This window comes from Pseudophryne corroboree, chromosome 1 (assembly GCF_028390025.1).
Source record: "Pseudophryne corroboree isolate aPseCor3 chromosome 1, aPseCor3.hap2, whole genome shotgun sequence".
Lineage (NCBI taxonomy): Eukaryota > Metazoa > Chordata > Amphibia > Anura > Myobatrachidae > Pseudophryne > Pseudophryne corroboree.
In genome coordinates this window covers 85,077,267-85,092,394 of record NC_086444.1, presented here as the reverse complement: position 1 = coordinate 85,092,394, position 15,128 = coordinate 85,077,267, and the positions used below count along the sequence as shown (strand labels likewise).

The 15,128-nt window shown below is 45.0% G+C and overlaps 1 long non-coding RNA gene across 1 annotated transcript in view; it reads left to right on the top strand.

Annotated features, from left to right (window-relative positions):
• Positions 1–13,549, top strand: part of LOC134943207 (uncharacterized) — an 87,059-nt gene extending 73,510 nt beyond the window's left edge. The window contains exons 2-4 of the long non-coding RNA XR_010181625.1: positions 11,508–11,576; positions 11,652–11,864; positions 12,777–13,549. This is a non-coding gene — a long non-coding RNA (uncharacterized LOC134943207). The remainder of the gene's footprint in view (positions 1–11,507; positions 11,577–11,651; positions 11,865–12,776) is intronic.
• Positions 13,550–15,128: the final 1,579 nt, after the last annotated feature.

The following is a 15,128-nucleotide window of genomic DNA, read 5'->3' as shown; positions in this document are numbered from 1 at the left end:
GAGATGACGGGCGCCCGCTGAGATTGTGTTACGAGCGGGCGCCCGTCTCCCTGCACAGCGGCAGCCGGAGGCAGGAGCTCAGTACTGAGCTCCTGCCTTCAGCGCTGTCACTGTGCGGCGTGCGCTATGGGAGAGACGTCAGTCATGACGTCTCTCTCATAGTGCTGAGGAGAGGACGCCAGGAGGAGGACTGCAGCGGTCTGGAAGCGGAAACGGGGCTTGGTAAGTATGTTCTGTTTTCTCTTCCTCAGTGCAGCGGGGGCATCTACTGGGGGCAAACTAGGGGGGGACATTACTACTGGGGGCATCAACAAGGGACATTACTACTGGGTGGGGGGGCATTATTACTGGGGGAGCATCTACTGGGGCATTACTACTGGGGGCATCAACAAGGGGCATTACTACTGGGGGGCATTACTACTGGGGGCATTATTACTGGGGGGCATCTACAGGGGGGCATTACTATTGGGGGTCATCTATTGGGGGCATTACTACTGGAGGCAGCTACTGGGGGACATTTTTACTGGGGGCCATCTACTGGGGCATTATTACTGGGGGCATCTACTGGGGGCATTACTACTGGGGGGTCATCTATTGGGGGCAAACTCCTAGGGGGCATTACTACTGGGGGCAAACTACTGGAGGACATTATTACTGGGGGGCATCTACTGGGGGCAAACTATTGGGGGACATTATTACTGGGGGGCATCTACTGGGGGACATTATTACTGGGGGGCATCTACTGGGGGCAAACTACTAGGGGACATTATTACTGGGGGCCAACTACAAAGGGGCTAACTACAGGAGGGCATTACTACTGGCGGCGTAACTACAGGGGCATTACTACTTGGGGCTAAACTACTGGGGGCATAACTACAGGGGCCAAACTACTGGGGGATAACTACAGGGGCCAAACTACTGGGGACATTACTACTGGGGGCTAAACTACAAGGGGGGCATAACTACAGGGGCTAAAGTACAATGGGGCAAACTACAGGGGGGCATTGCTACTGGTGGCTAAACTACAAGCAGGCAAACTACTGGGGGCATTACCACTGGGAGGCTAAACTAAAGGGGGGGGGTAAACTACTGGGGTCATAACTGCAGGGGCATTACCACTGGGGGCATAACTACTAGGGCGCTAAATGACTGGGGGCATTACTACAGGCAACATTACTACTGGGGGCAATACGGGCATTGCATAAGGGGCACCACTACTATAGGGTCTATATAAGGGGCACTACCAGTACAGTGGACATTGCATAATGAGCGCTACAACTGTGGGCATTGTATAAGAAGCGCCACCTCACATGCACCGAAGCAGCACACAAATGTACTTGCCCCTTCCATGGTGCCCCCGCTATCATTTTCTTCTGGATCTGCCCCTGGTTGCCTTGCAGTGGCCGCTCCCTTGTTCAGTCTGCGGAGGGCGTCATCTTCAATGTGATATATTCAGTGATGGTGCCACTGCAGGTGATGGTAAAGGCTCTGCACCGTGCCAGTCCCTCTGTTATCTTCTGCATATGTGCAATCTTCCAGAAACATCAGAAGATGGTGCTATGGGCAAAAGGTAAGGTGGTCACAGCATACAGACTCTCCAAGATTTTAATATGCCCCTGCAAACCCCCCTCCCTGATCCTGCCCACCTCCCTAGTGAAGTAAATAAGTGAGGGCTTGATGATGCAAATGATGACTCACTGGATCACACACTAGTATGAACCAGTGATTATGTTTATCCCATTGCTATGCACTCTGCACTCCTAATGCAGGTAAAAAAAAATAGGCAAGTACGGTATGTTTGGGATGTAGTTTGCATCCCAACGCTCTGGATGCCAGGGAGGAGGTTAGGGATAGGCACTAGGGTTAGGCTGCGGGATGGAAGAGTTAGGGTTAGGCTGCGGGTAGGGAGAGTTATGAGGAGGGCAAGGGGTAAGGTTAGCTTACCTTGAAAAAAATGTTGGGATTCTAACTGTTGTGATGCTGCTGTTGGGATTCTGACGCGCACATCCTGACTGTCAGGATCCGGTACCCAACGCGTATGTTCCTACCAGAGCAGCTGCCTGCAAAGGGGTAAAAGAGAGCCAGGTGGATATATTTAGTAAATAAAAACACTTTGCGCCTGATGCAGTTGTGGGAAAACTGTATGTGCTCCTGTGTTGTATGCATAGACAAAAAAATGCATATATCTGAACAGTCGCAGACCTGTACGCATCTATCATTACGCTAGGTTCACTGTTGGTGCACATCTGCACCAGGTTATGCCAGGTACACTACAAACAGTACATTTCTGCTCACGTACAACTCATTGCTTGCAGTAGCTCCATGCTTAACTACTTTTCCATTCTCTCCTTTGAGAGAAGCCCAGAGGAGAGATGCAGCTGACTGGTAGTGGGGACAGGGCCCGGCTTTACGCATCACTAGGCCCTGCCCCCTTGTAAGGAATACAGTGAAACACAGGTTGTTCTAGAGGGGGCAGGGCCAATATGATGTGATTTTCAGAGAAACACATCATATTGACCACGCCCCCACCCCATTTATCTGTGATTTGCGGCATTATCCGACCCGTATTGCACACTTCACTTTGAAGTGGTCGGAAAGCGGGAGGGACACCTACTCCTCCGGGAGTCTGGGGGACTGCCTGAAAATTTGTGAGTCTCTCGCACTTCCCGGGAGCGTCGGCAGGTACGGGTGATGCTAACTCACCGTCTCAGAGCTAACTGCAGTTCCATCTCTTCACGTGTAAGTGTAGATCCGTCGAAAATGTGCAGAACTGTGTATTGCCTGCGTACAGTTCCGTCTCTTCCTTCAGCCCTTCGTTTATCTCATGTATGTTATTCACCTCTGTTATGTATTAATATCAAATCCAGGCTTTACTGTCTCTTTAATAAATACGTATTATCAATTATGTATTATGTCAGGCTACCCTTGTTATGTATATTAGGTATTTCTATTATTCCTATTATGCAATGGCATTTGGTGTAAGCGCAGCATTTTCAGGAATGGTGTCAATGTGTAATTAGTCATTACTGCAATAGCCATAAAGTGACACAGATGTGATGTAATGAGATGCCAAGAGCTTTGCTAAACTGCTAATGAGCATAAAAATAGCATCGAGCTGTCCTAACATAAAGGTCTGAGCCTCTGGCAGGTGGCCTGAGACTTCCACATATGTAGATTCCTGTTCACATGAAAGGAAGACGGCACTGGAATCCACAAAGCAGCCCTGTCCTTATTGCACTTTAACCTGAGTAGCAGCAGCCAACAGGAAATAACTGCAAATTAAGTGGTCATTTCACATAAAGAAAATTTCCAGCACTCCCTTGCTGAGGAGCATGTAACCTGAGGAGACACGTGAATGAGACATGAAACTGACACAGAAGGCAAATTACCTCAGCTGATCTATCTCCTTTCCGTTCATAGAAATACATCATACTTATCTACTCTCCCGGAAGTTGTGGGAGACTACCCAGCGCCCCCGGAAGCAAGGGTGCTTTATGAGGGGAGGAGGCCCTTGTGCAGTCTCTGTCCGGGCCTCCTCTCTAGCTGGAAGAGCAGTAGACTCTGGACACTAGGAGACCTTAGCGCTGTCCCAGAGTCTAGTGTGCATGAACAGGTCTCCGGGAAAATGGCACGGCACCCATTTTCCCAGTGTTTTGTTTTCTGCGCATGCACAAAATGCCAGAAAAATGGCATCACGCCATTTTCCTGGTGGTTTCTGCAGCGCTGCTGCTGCCGATGTGGGACTCCGGAGGGTAAGTATTGAAAAAATGGATGTAGGGTGTGCAGTGTGGGCCCCCCTGCCCTGTACCCATTATAGCTAGACCAGTGGCCGGAATAGTTAGTAGTCCTCCAGAATTCATCTGCTTCCTAGGGAAGCCGGCAGGACAGGGAGATAATGCGGGAAGCGTGGGTCAGTATGGAGAGGGCATGGCTAAAACTATGCAAATAGCCATATTTTAGCCCCACCCCTTCCCCCAAGGACCCGTGGGGCCTAATGACATGGAAGCCTGGCCACGCCGCCCAAAGTGCCCTGCTGATTCTCCTCTCTGTTCTCCCGGAGAGGAGTTTTAAATGTGAAATACATATGAAGAGGTATAAAGCAATGATAACTAAAAAAAAAAAAAAATCACACTGATTTAAATGGGCTTTGCCTTTGACACCACAAGGCACATCTAGTGCATGATTCTGAGTTGCACGGATCTCTGTTCACGGATGCAAATCAAGCATACAGCGCAAATACAGATAAGAATGTATTTTTCCATAGCATAGGGCTGGTGTAAGTGCAGATAGTGGTGCACGGCTACTGCGGCAGGTTTAAAATCAATGGCCGACACTGGTTTCTACTTGCACACGCATGAACCCTTGTATCAGTTGAACGGATACTCGTCATACTTATCTACTCTCTTGGAAGACTGGGTACTTCTCCCACATCCTGCCCACTTCCTAGTAAAACGGTCAGGATAGGGAGATAATGCTGGAATTGCAGCCTGTATGAAGGGGCAGGGCTAAAATTATGTGAATCGCTACCATTTTAACCACGCCCCTTCCTTAAGACCACCATCTGCGGTACTTACTGTGACTGGGGTGGGGTCTAATGACTCGGAAGCCCGCTCCCACCACCCCAAGTGCCTAGCTGCTTCTCTTCTCTGGGCTTCTCCCGCATGGGAGTATTTAAAAGTGGGTAAGTATGATACTAGCATGGCATAAGTAAATCAGGCTACCGTGGTGGCCTGTAACCACAAGCACTTTGTGTCCAACTCAGAATCGGTCCTTTAACTCCAAAACATGCCTGAAAACTCTCAAAGATGGGACATTTAGCAAATCAATTCCTTATCACATGGACAGACATACACTCTAGGGATCATTGTTCTGAACTGAAGACAGTTAACCTAGCGGTATGTTTTATTCATTTACCCCTCTGTCCTATATAAAGAGCCAGCGAGAGACACAACATCCTGCATACCTCTGCTGAAAGTGAATGTGAGACATGTAAATGATCCCACAGATGGGCAGTGATGTCATACAACAGCTGTGGTCACACATCATGTAACATAACCAACTTGTTGTAACTTCGCATTACATCACATTTGTGCCACAACTCCTGTTCAAACTCTGACCCACACTTCCATTCTCTGGTAACCACATCCCTACCCTGCCCTGCTCATCAGATTCTACCCCAAATTCAATCCTTCAAACGCTTCATCAAAACCCACCACTACGAGTATCCTATCCTACCCACTCCCTTTGCATCTTCTTCTAGATCAAGTCCCATGTCCTCTCTGAGTGCCACTAGCTCCTTTTATCTCAGAAATAACCCCTCCCGATGGACTGTAAGTTCTGACATGCAGGCCCCCCCAACCTGTCTGATGACTTCATCTCCCTTTGTCTACTTACAGAGGCGCTGAGATTACTCAGGCCAAGGTTTATTGGAGGGGCCCAGGTCATCTGCTAAGGGTGATATTGTCACCCCATTCAGCGTTCAGGTGGACTAATATTCCCCTGTGCAGCCATCGGCATCCTCTTGTGCAGCATGTGGCACTGCTTTGCGCTGGCCCCAGTTGTAACATTTTGAAGGGTCCCCCAATGTTTCTAGAGAAACACCACTCCACAGTAGCACAGTAGTGCCCCAGTCCCATTATACCACACTGTAGCCAGGGGATGGCTGGCAACTTTCAGCCTGGGGGGCAGACACAAACAAGTGGCCCGAATTTTCTGCCAGTGCATGTAACTGAAAAAATGGGTGTGATGACAAATTGCAGGAATGATTTGCCTAATGTGGGTGTGGTTAGATAGCTAGGTGTGTCATGGTCATTTTCTGGGCGCGTATCTGCCTTCAGCTGCAATCATGTATGTAGAAAAACGATGACAGCGTCGCGACTGCCGCGGCCAGTCTGCGTGACCATGGGCTCACTAAAGGAGTTAATTTTCCTTGTTATTGCATCAGTGCAGCTTACATGTACGCAGTTGCTGAGGACTTTGCAATGGCTCTGGTAGGCGTCTATATTCTTTTCTGGGCAGCAGCTTCACTTGCGATGATGACGACATGAATTAGTTCCTTTGTCAGCAGTTTTTCTAAAACAGATCCCAACATTTCCTAACAATTTCCTTGTAATGTGGAGCCACTTTCAAGTTATTTGCATTGTGAGTCCTGGCAACTGTTATGAATAGCAGTCTCGGACAGCATCTCAACGTTAATTTATAGCTGCAGACTATCATTAATTAACAACAATCAGTAAACATATCATGTTTATTGTAGCGGACTCATGAACATTGTGATTGAAGACAAGGGCATACTATGAGCTACAAACATTGTGGATTTTACTGCGTGCATCTACTCCATTCCGAAGTTCTGTGATAAGCAATTTTAGACTTACTGTTGTGCAGCACATTGCTTGAAACCTGTGCATTTGTTTTGGGGGGCAAAGGGGAAGGTCATACCCCCAAATGTGAGTGAGGTACCTGTCACGATACTAGGCACGGTGATTCCCCAGATATGCCAATCTGCGAGTCCCTGCCACGTGACACCGTTACTGGATACCTGAGCATGTGTGTTAATTTCAACACGGTCACTTCCACCAGCCAAAGTACAAATGTTTAGGGTATGACCCAAGGCAAACTTATGGCTTTTGCCTGAACCCAGAATTATTAATATTTTGGTAACGCCTCTTTCAGAGAGTTGGGTTGGATACACAGAAAACCAGAGATAAAATTAGATTTTAATTCAAGTAAAACACCTCAAAGCTTATGTTACAGAAAAGAAAGTTACAAGATATAATGATAAAAAGTCAGTCACATAAGTGAAGACAGTTTCAAGAAAAACAAAAATAGGGAGATAAAACCCAATGATCCTAACACATGCAGAGAGGAACGATGGGATGAAGTGAAGCCTCTTCAGATATTATCGGGACATTACAGAGCCAGGATGCTTCTCCTGACTCGCTTCTTTGATAATGCACCCTTTGCAGTCTGTGTTTCTCCTATTTAAAACTCAGGCTGCCCATTCAGCCCCCTCCCTCTAGAGCAGGCATTCCCAACCACGGTCCTCAAGGCACATCAACAGTGCAGGTTTTAGTGATATCCAGGCTGCAGCACAGATGATTAAATCAAAATAACTGAGCTGCCAATTAAGTCACCTGTGCTGAAGCCTGGATATCACTAAAACCTGCACTGTTAGTGTGCCTTGAGGACCGTGGTTGGGAATGCCTGCTCTAGAGAGTTTGTTTTAACACTTCCAAAGTCAGAGAAGGTATTGAGTTTCAGCTCATACTGGGCTTCCCAGCCACTTGCTCAGGGGCGAATGGCCTTATCTTGTAATAGCCTTTGAAGCTCTGGCCATGGTTCTTCTGTAAGCAAATAGCCAGTTCTGAGCAGACACAGACCAGGAAGGGCTTAACACCTTTCTTGCCCTAGCTCTGATTCTGGGGTAATTAAACTAGCTCTGGTCAGGAGGAATTTCACACCTGAGTAGCCAGTGTGTCTCTGAGTTCTGTGGCTATAATGAAATGCCAGCAGATCAATCAAGCTTCAACCATTTGACATGCTAAGACAGTTATCACACACTGGTACATTGATACATCGATCAGAACATTGATATCACATACATTGATTTTAACAGGCCTATTTCTACCTGAAATAGCCTGGATCATGACAGTGCCAATGGACAGGAAGCGCAGAGGAGGCTGCCGAGAGGCATGAGCACAATGCCAACATTACATTACGCCCCAGGCCTATTTGTTGACTCCTGCCATGAGCCTTCCCTATTCTTCTTGCGGTTCCTGTCTAGCCTCACCGTCCACCAAGTCACACATAGAGGTGAGTGTGGCTGCCAGTGAATGGTGAGTTAGGGGTGGTAAGAGACACAGAATGAAGGGAGGTGGAGGCTGAAAGACACAGTGAAGGGACAAGTTGAGAGACGTAAGGGGGCAGACTGAGAGACACAGAGTGAAGGGGGGTTGCAGGCTGAGAGACAGAGTAAAGGGTGGGAGGCTGAGAGACACAGAGTGAAGGAGGCAGGCTAGGAGACGTAGGGGCAGATGTATTAAGCCTGGGAAGGGAAAATTGTGATCTAATTAGCTATCTGCATCTTTAAGATGCGAAGATCTCAGATGATCTCCGTAATAACCCTTTTTTGTGGTCTACCAAGAAACTTTGGCATTTACTCAGGGCATAACCCTGAGTTCCAGGGAGGACAAGCAGGAAACCCCTTTATAACATTAGAACAGGAAGGATTGGTGAACATAGGATCCTTTATTGATAGAGAATCTAGAGGTTCGATTCAATATATGCAAGCTTCTGAGAGATATCCTACATTCCGCAGATTCCCTTTCGCTTTTATGCAGGTAAAACACTATACAAGTGGAGTTATAAGATATTTCTCAGAGAATGATTGGGAGAACACATTGGATACACTCCTCAGTTCAGAACCTAGAACTCAAAAAGCGATTTCGATCCACTACTTTATATTAAAACCTCAGATAAATCATGAGGAGATACGTTCTGGGCTGAGCGGATGGGTCCGGGTTGTTCCATCTCTATCATGTGCAGATCTAACTAAAGCGCTTAACTGGTCTAGAGCTTTGTTACCGGCAATTCAATAACAGTAGATATTGTTGAATATATTCCATAAAGCCTATTTTTTCACCTCATAGACAATTTTTGGCAGGGATGGCTACATCAGCGTCTTGCCCTTGCTGACACTCCCCATTGGCTGATACATACCATTATTTGTGGAGCTGTCCCCTATTGAGAAGGTTCTGGATACAAGTACATACATATGCTTTGGAACATTTGGTAAACTATGCTCCACTTCTCCACTTACTAATGTGTGGGCAATATTTGGCTTACTCCCAGAGGTTCAGCGAGTGGCAAAAGGCTGCAAAAAACTGCTGTTGATTATAAGCGCGGTAGCACGTAAAACAATTTTGCAGACATGGATTAATACTAATCCCCCAACACTACAATTATTCCAGGAAAAACTATTCCATGTTTTTTTAACATGAAATGGATTGAAACAATTTTGGACGGAGACAATGGGGTATATTTACTAAAATTCGTACTTGTACCGATTTGGAGGGAGATTCATCACGAATGACATCGAATGTGTAATTGTGCAACTTTTTGAATTTATTACGACTAATTTACTAAGCTGTCGTATTTTTTTTTCCGTGTTTTCAGATGTCGATGTCATTCGTAGTTTTGTAAGGTAGAATGCGGACGATTTAGTGGTTTTGCGGCCATGTTATGAGGTTTTTTACGACTGCGTCACATTTTGGTTACGGCAGTGTTTGTCCGTTCATGGCCGCGTTTTTTTACTAAGTTTAGTTTTTGTCACTCGTCCGTGATTGGTTTGATTCGTGATGGAGGAGTGTCTGTGCACATTACTATAAAAACGCCCCAAACCGTCAGCACCTCGTGGGTTTAGCTAGTGGAGAGGTGAGAGGAAGGTGTGTTAGGAGTTGGAGAGTTGTTTGGAGTTTGTGGAGGATTTGAGGAGGTTATTTGCGATTGTTGAGTGCTGTACTGTGTGTGTAAGTAGTCTTGTCATACTTGTTGTGTAGTTATTTAAAAGTTTGTTTACTTTTTAGTCATTGTTTTTTATTTAACGTCTATTGTCATTGTGAGTGAGTGAGTGAGTGAGTGAGTGAGTGAGTGAGTGAGTGTTTGGTGTGTGGTGTGTAGTGGTAGTGGTAGTGGAGGAGTGTGTTAACTGTTTTTTTTTCTCAGTGTTATTTGTTGTTTGTCCTGATTATGTCCCAGGCAGAGGTGAGTGAGGTGGAGGAGGTGAGTGAGAGGGAGGAGGTGAGTGAGGTGGAGGAGGTGAGTGAGAGGGAGGAGGTGAGTGAGAGGGAGGAGGTTAGTGAGGTGGAGGTGGTTAGTGAGGAGGAGGGGGTGGCTGCTGCTGTGGCCTCCAGTGATAGTGATGGTGTTGTGGCTCAGCAGCCACGCACCACTACAAAGACTGGCCGCAATGTCAAATTTAGCTATGCTGAAAATATGGCTTTGGTGCGGGAGCTGATGAGGCATCATCGGCAGTTGTTTGGCCATGATGCTGCAAAGGTGTCGTCACGCAGGAAGAGTGTTCTGTGGGGGAAGGTCATTGCGGCTGTGAATAGTGAGGGTGTGGTGAGGCGGACCGAGGACACGTGTCGTAAGCGTTTTTACGACATAAAGCGCCGTGTCAAGGCCAAGATGGCCAAGGAGGCTAAATCGGCCCGCCAAACCGGGGGTGGACACCCCTTCCGTGCATCTTACAGAGATTGGGAGGAGCCTGTGTGTGCACTCATTCCGCAAGAAGTGGTTGGTGCCACTCATGTCCGGGATTCGGATCGGCCAAGGCAGGATGGTGAGTTATTTTTGTTTTTTATAAACAATTTAAGCATGTGTGCTTTGTCCTTAGTTGTCTGAAATGTCTTCTAGCTAATTGTGGTTGTCAGTTTGTTCATTCTTCTAATGTGTTGGTGATGTAGTGCAGGCCTGGCCAACCTGTGGCTCTCCAGCTGTTGTGAAACTACAAGTCCCATCATGCCTTGCCACAGTTTTGCTATTAGGGAATGCTAAAACTGTGGCAGGGCATGCTGGGATGTGTAGTTTCACTACATCTGGAGAGCCACAGGTTGCCAAGGCCTGATGTACTGGGTTTTTTTTTGTATATTTTTTTTCAAAAAATATTACTGGTTGCCTTGGAGTTTTTCTGGTGTTGTAAGTCAAAAGTAAATGTTTGTAGGTGTGTTTTCATGCTTTGAAATTTTAAAAATTTTAAACAAAGGTTTTTTGTAAATACATTTCATATCATTTATGATTATTGAGGGTAATTCCAAGTTGATCGCAGCAGGAATTTTTTAAGCAATTGGGCAAAACCATGTGCACTGCTGGGGGGGCAGATATAACATTTGCAGAGAGAGTTAGATTTGGGTGGGGTGCGTTCAATCTGCAATCTAATTTGCAGTGTAAAAATAAAGCAGCCAGTATTTACCCTGCACAGAAACAAAATAACCCACCCAAATCTAACTGTCTCTGCAAATGTTATATCTGCCCCCCCTGCAGTGCACATGGTTTTGCACAATTGCTAAAAAAAATTCCTGCTGCGATCAACTTGGAATTACCCCCATTGTGTGTTGTTATGGCTTGCCCTTTGTGTGCTTGATGTGTTTTTGAATGCATATTTGGTTGTGATGTTTCCAATTTTTACAAGATATTTTTGTCTAGTGTTTTATTATTATTTTCAAAAATTGAAACCTTAGCGTGCAATATTGTGGTTGTGTCAAGCTACGACGTTTTGTTTTTAAGTAGTATAATTGTTTGCATTATGCGCCTTTGTGTATTGTATGTTTGGCATAATTTATGCTAATTTAAAGAATACGCACCCAATGACGTCAGGCCGAAAACCATAAGCATCGTTTAGTTTTATTCTCATCAGGTACCACATATGTTTACATCACAATAAGGAATTTTCAAAAACATATCACCAAAATAGTATGTTCATAAGGACATTCTTCATATTTCTACAGTATGCCAGAGAAGCAGCACAGCCAGGCCACAGCCAACACTGCCAAGAGATGCAGATGGTGGCAATGCCGGTAAGATTTAACTGTATACACATATTCTGCAAACACATAGAAACACAAAATGTTAATGATTATCTTATCACACAGGTTCTTCTTCGGCAAATCCACCTACACTAAGGCGCCCATCACAGGGCTCGGTTACTGTGGCAACGAGGCCACCCAAGAGACGCCGTCTTGAGGCTCCAGCTCCAGCACCAGCATCACCACCCCAACGGCGCATCTCCGCAGTGTCGGCCGTGCCACCACTAGTTCTATTGGCCAGCCCCCAAAGTGAGGATCCACAATCCCCTCAGTTGTCTGGTGAGTAAACATAACAATTACGTGTAAATAAGTAAACAAACAGTGTTGTCGATTTATTAACCTGCAGAAGGCATAAGGAATTGAAAAAAAACTGATATGTGCAAGGTGATAAAGGCAGCAGTACAAAATAAACACAACTGTTAATGTACATATTGGATCTGTTTGCCTTGTGCCTTTATCACCTTGCACATATCACTGTTTTTTCACTTCCTTATGCCTTCTCCATGTTTAGACATCTGCCCCACTGTTAGTACATAGAAAATATAATTAAACTAATGACCAGTCATCCTTGCAATAATCAACAACAACAATCAGATGGCGTTAAGGTATTTTTAGATGGATAATTGTCAGATGTGATGTTGGCCATATCAACACATTTTTGACACATAATTTTCGTAGTAAAAAAACAACATAAATGTTAAGTCTCATCCAATTGTTTTGCATGGCCAACAACACCACTTCTAAACATAGTGCACCGTAATACTTTTTCTACCATTGTTAATGTGTGCATTTTAGGACACTGTATTTGTTTACGTTTTTGCCAGACCACTGACTGCCTTGAACAATGTATGAGTGTATTGGTAAACACATTAATTGTATTGTGTGTGTTGTTCCAAAGGAAGCTTCATACCCAATATGTAAATGTAGTACTTTGTATTTGTTCAAGTTCTTCGTGGTCGCACATTAATTGTGGCTCAGAGTCCAACAATTAAAAAAAAAAAAATCAACTGAGTAGTGAAGGATAGAAGCAACATATTTATACAAACAGATGAACAACATAGTTAAGTTTATGCCACAATCTATTGAGCAATTAAAACATGAATATTAAGAAGAAATGCATGTTGACGTAAAGCTAGAGTAAGACCAATGCTAAAAAGTTACTAAATACTGGCTGTCTTCAACCCCATACAGAACCAGCCATCATGCCCGAGGATGCCCAGCAGGAAAGTGACCAGCAGGATACATACACTCTTCACCAGCAACCCATAGATGATACCCAGACAACCACGCCGCAGGACATACCCCAAACATCCCACAGACCACAATTGAGCACAACACCAGCCCAGACACAAATGGACACTGAGTTTTGGAGCGGATGGGCCAAACAACAGGAACTGAACTATGCGTGCCTGAAAAGCCACAGCCAATACCTGGCAAGTCTGCCCCATCATCTGCCTAGACTGGCTCGAAACTCTGGCAGACTTATCGTTCAAGTGGGAAGAATAGCCAATTCAATGGAACAGATGAGGGCAGACAACTGCCAAATGCAAGCAAATCTCGTACGCATCATGGAACAACAGCGCCAACAACAATCCCTAATTCAGATCATCCAACACAACCAAATTATCAATGAAAACATGTCCCGAATAATAGCAAGCCACACAGCAGCTAATACGCAACTCACTGCCAGCCTCAATATACTCAGCCAAAGCCTTAATGTTTTGGCATCACACCAAGTCAGCTCTAGCTCGGGGACAACTACACCAAACCAGACCCCAGTTCAATCCCCAGTTAGACGCTCCAGTAGAACCAGGAGCAACGAGCCAGCACAATCCTCGGCACCCAGCACACAACAAAGAAAAAAATAATGTGGCCTGCAGCTAATTTTTTCACTATTATAATATTATGTTGAGTTGTTGTGGCAAAAATGCCTTTGCTGTAGGAAATAAATTGCTCACACGGAATATGTGTCTTGTTTAATTAGCTACAGAAACAACCTGTACATTAGTGTCTAGGACCAGATGTGTATTGTTATAAATATATTGGCTGCCCCTAGGTGTCCTCAGCTCAATGTGTGTCTAATCTATGGCACCCAGAACATTGGCCATGGCCGCAAGATCAGATAAAGCTACCCTGACTGCATGCCACTGCGACTCCTGGGTAGGAAAGCAGAGAGAGGCATGTATGTAGCCATCCAAGACATCCAAAACCTGAGTGGACGATCCAAAATTAAAGGTGAGTGTCATGACCTGTAATCAATACAATACTGTGTTCTATTACATTACAGAAGCACGACTTAGATATAGACGTGTATGTATGTTTTAACTCACATGAATTAAATATTTATAAAAGGTGGCCTGTGAGATACTAATTACATTGCCAGTCACAGGCTGGAAGCTGCCATTAGCCATAAAGTGCAACACAGCCAGGAGTTTGAGCAGGCCTGAGACAGAGCGAGAGCGTGCTGTCTCAGGGTCTAGGTTCAGTTTGACAAGGTCATACAGATGGAAAATGTTATTTACATTTAGTCGGAGCATCTGTATAACATGGTCATCAGCAAATGTGTTATCGTTTAAACGCACACTAAAAAAACAAGCCATGGCCAGCCTACGCGGAACATGTACAACCTGCTTACCCTGTAGATTTTCCTGGCCTGGGTTTATTGTAGCCTCATGGAGCAGTGTCAGGTATCCCCCAGCAAACAAGAAATCTGTAGTACACACAGTAGCAGCCATTTCAGATTGAGAGTGGTGAAAAATGTGTTGGGGCCCCTTTTAAAGGTCCAAAAAAATCAGGTGTGACTAATGTAGAATTGACAACACATGTAAACACGCTTCTCAAAAGCAGGGCTACTTTTTTTTAGGCTTTTTGTACGATTAGTATTTTTTCACGGCCGCACATGCATTTTCACGGTAGAGATTCCAAATACGAATGTTTAGTAAATGACCGTGTTCCATACCTAAACAGCCGCGTTTGACCGATGGTGTATTCATTCGTATTTTTTTTCTTGGACTTAATACGAATGCTCTCATCACTGCCGTGATTTGAGTTTAGTAAATTCCCGAGATGACACTTTGAAGAAAAAACACCATCTCGGTCAAAATCGGGACCTTAGTAAATATACCCCAATGTGTTTATGGAGACATGGGAGAGTTACATTAATTCTCTGCAATTAGACAAGAGACGTAAAATTCATGGCTCCATCAAAAACACCCAATGGTATGCTATGCAAACAATTATGGGTGACCCCCTGATTAATATAATATCGTAGGTTGGGGAGTCGGGTGTTGACAGATGGGTCGGGGGTCGGGCCTCCTCTCTCCCGCTCTGGGCGATGGACTTTGTAATAACTAAATCTTTGGGATGGAATTTTTTTTCTTTCTTTCTTTAAGGTATTGATCAAGTTGCAGCAATATTTCCTTTGGTTAAAATTTTTGAATGTCTGCATACTTTATGGGAAAGAAGCTTATTAATGTTCATAATTACTACTTGCTTTTTGCTTTGGACCTGTATTACACTCCATGCATACCCTCTGCTTGAAAT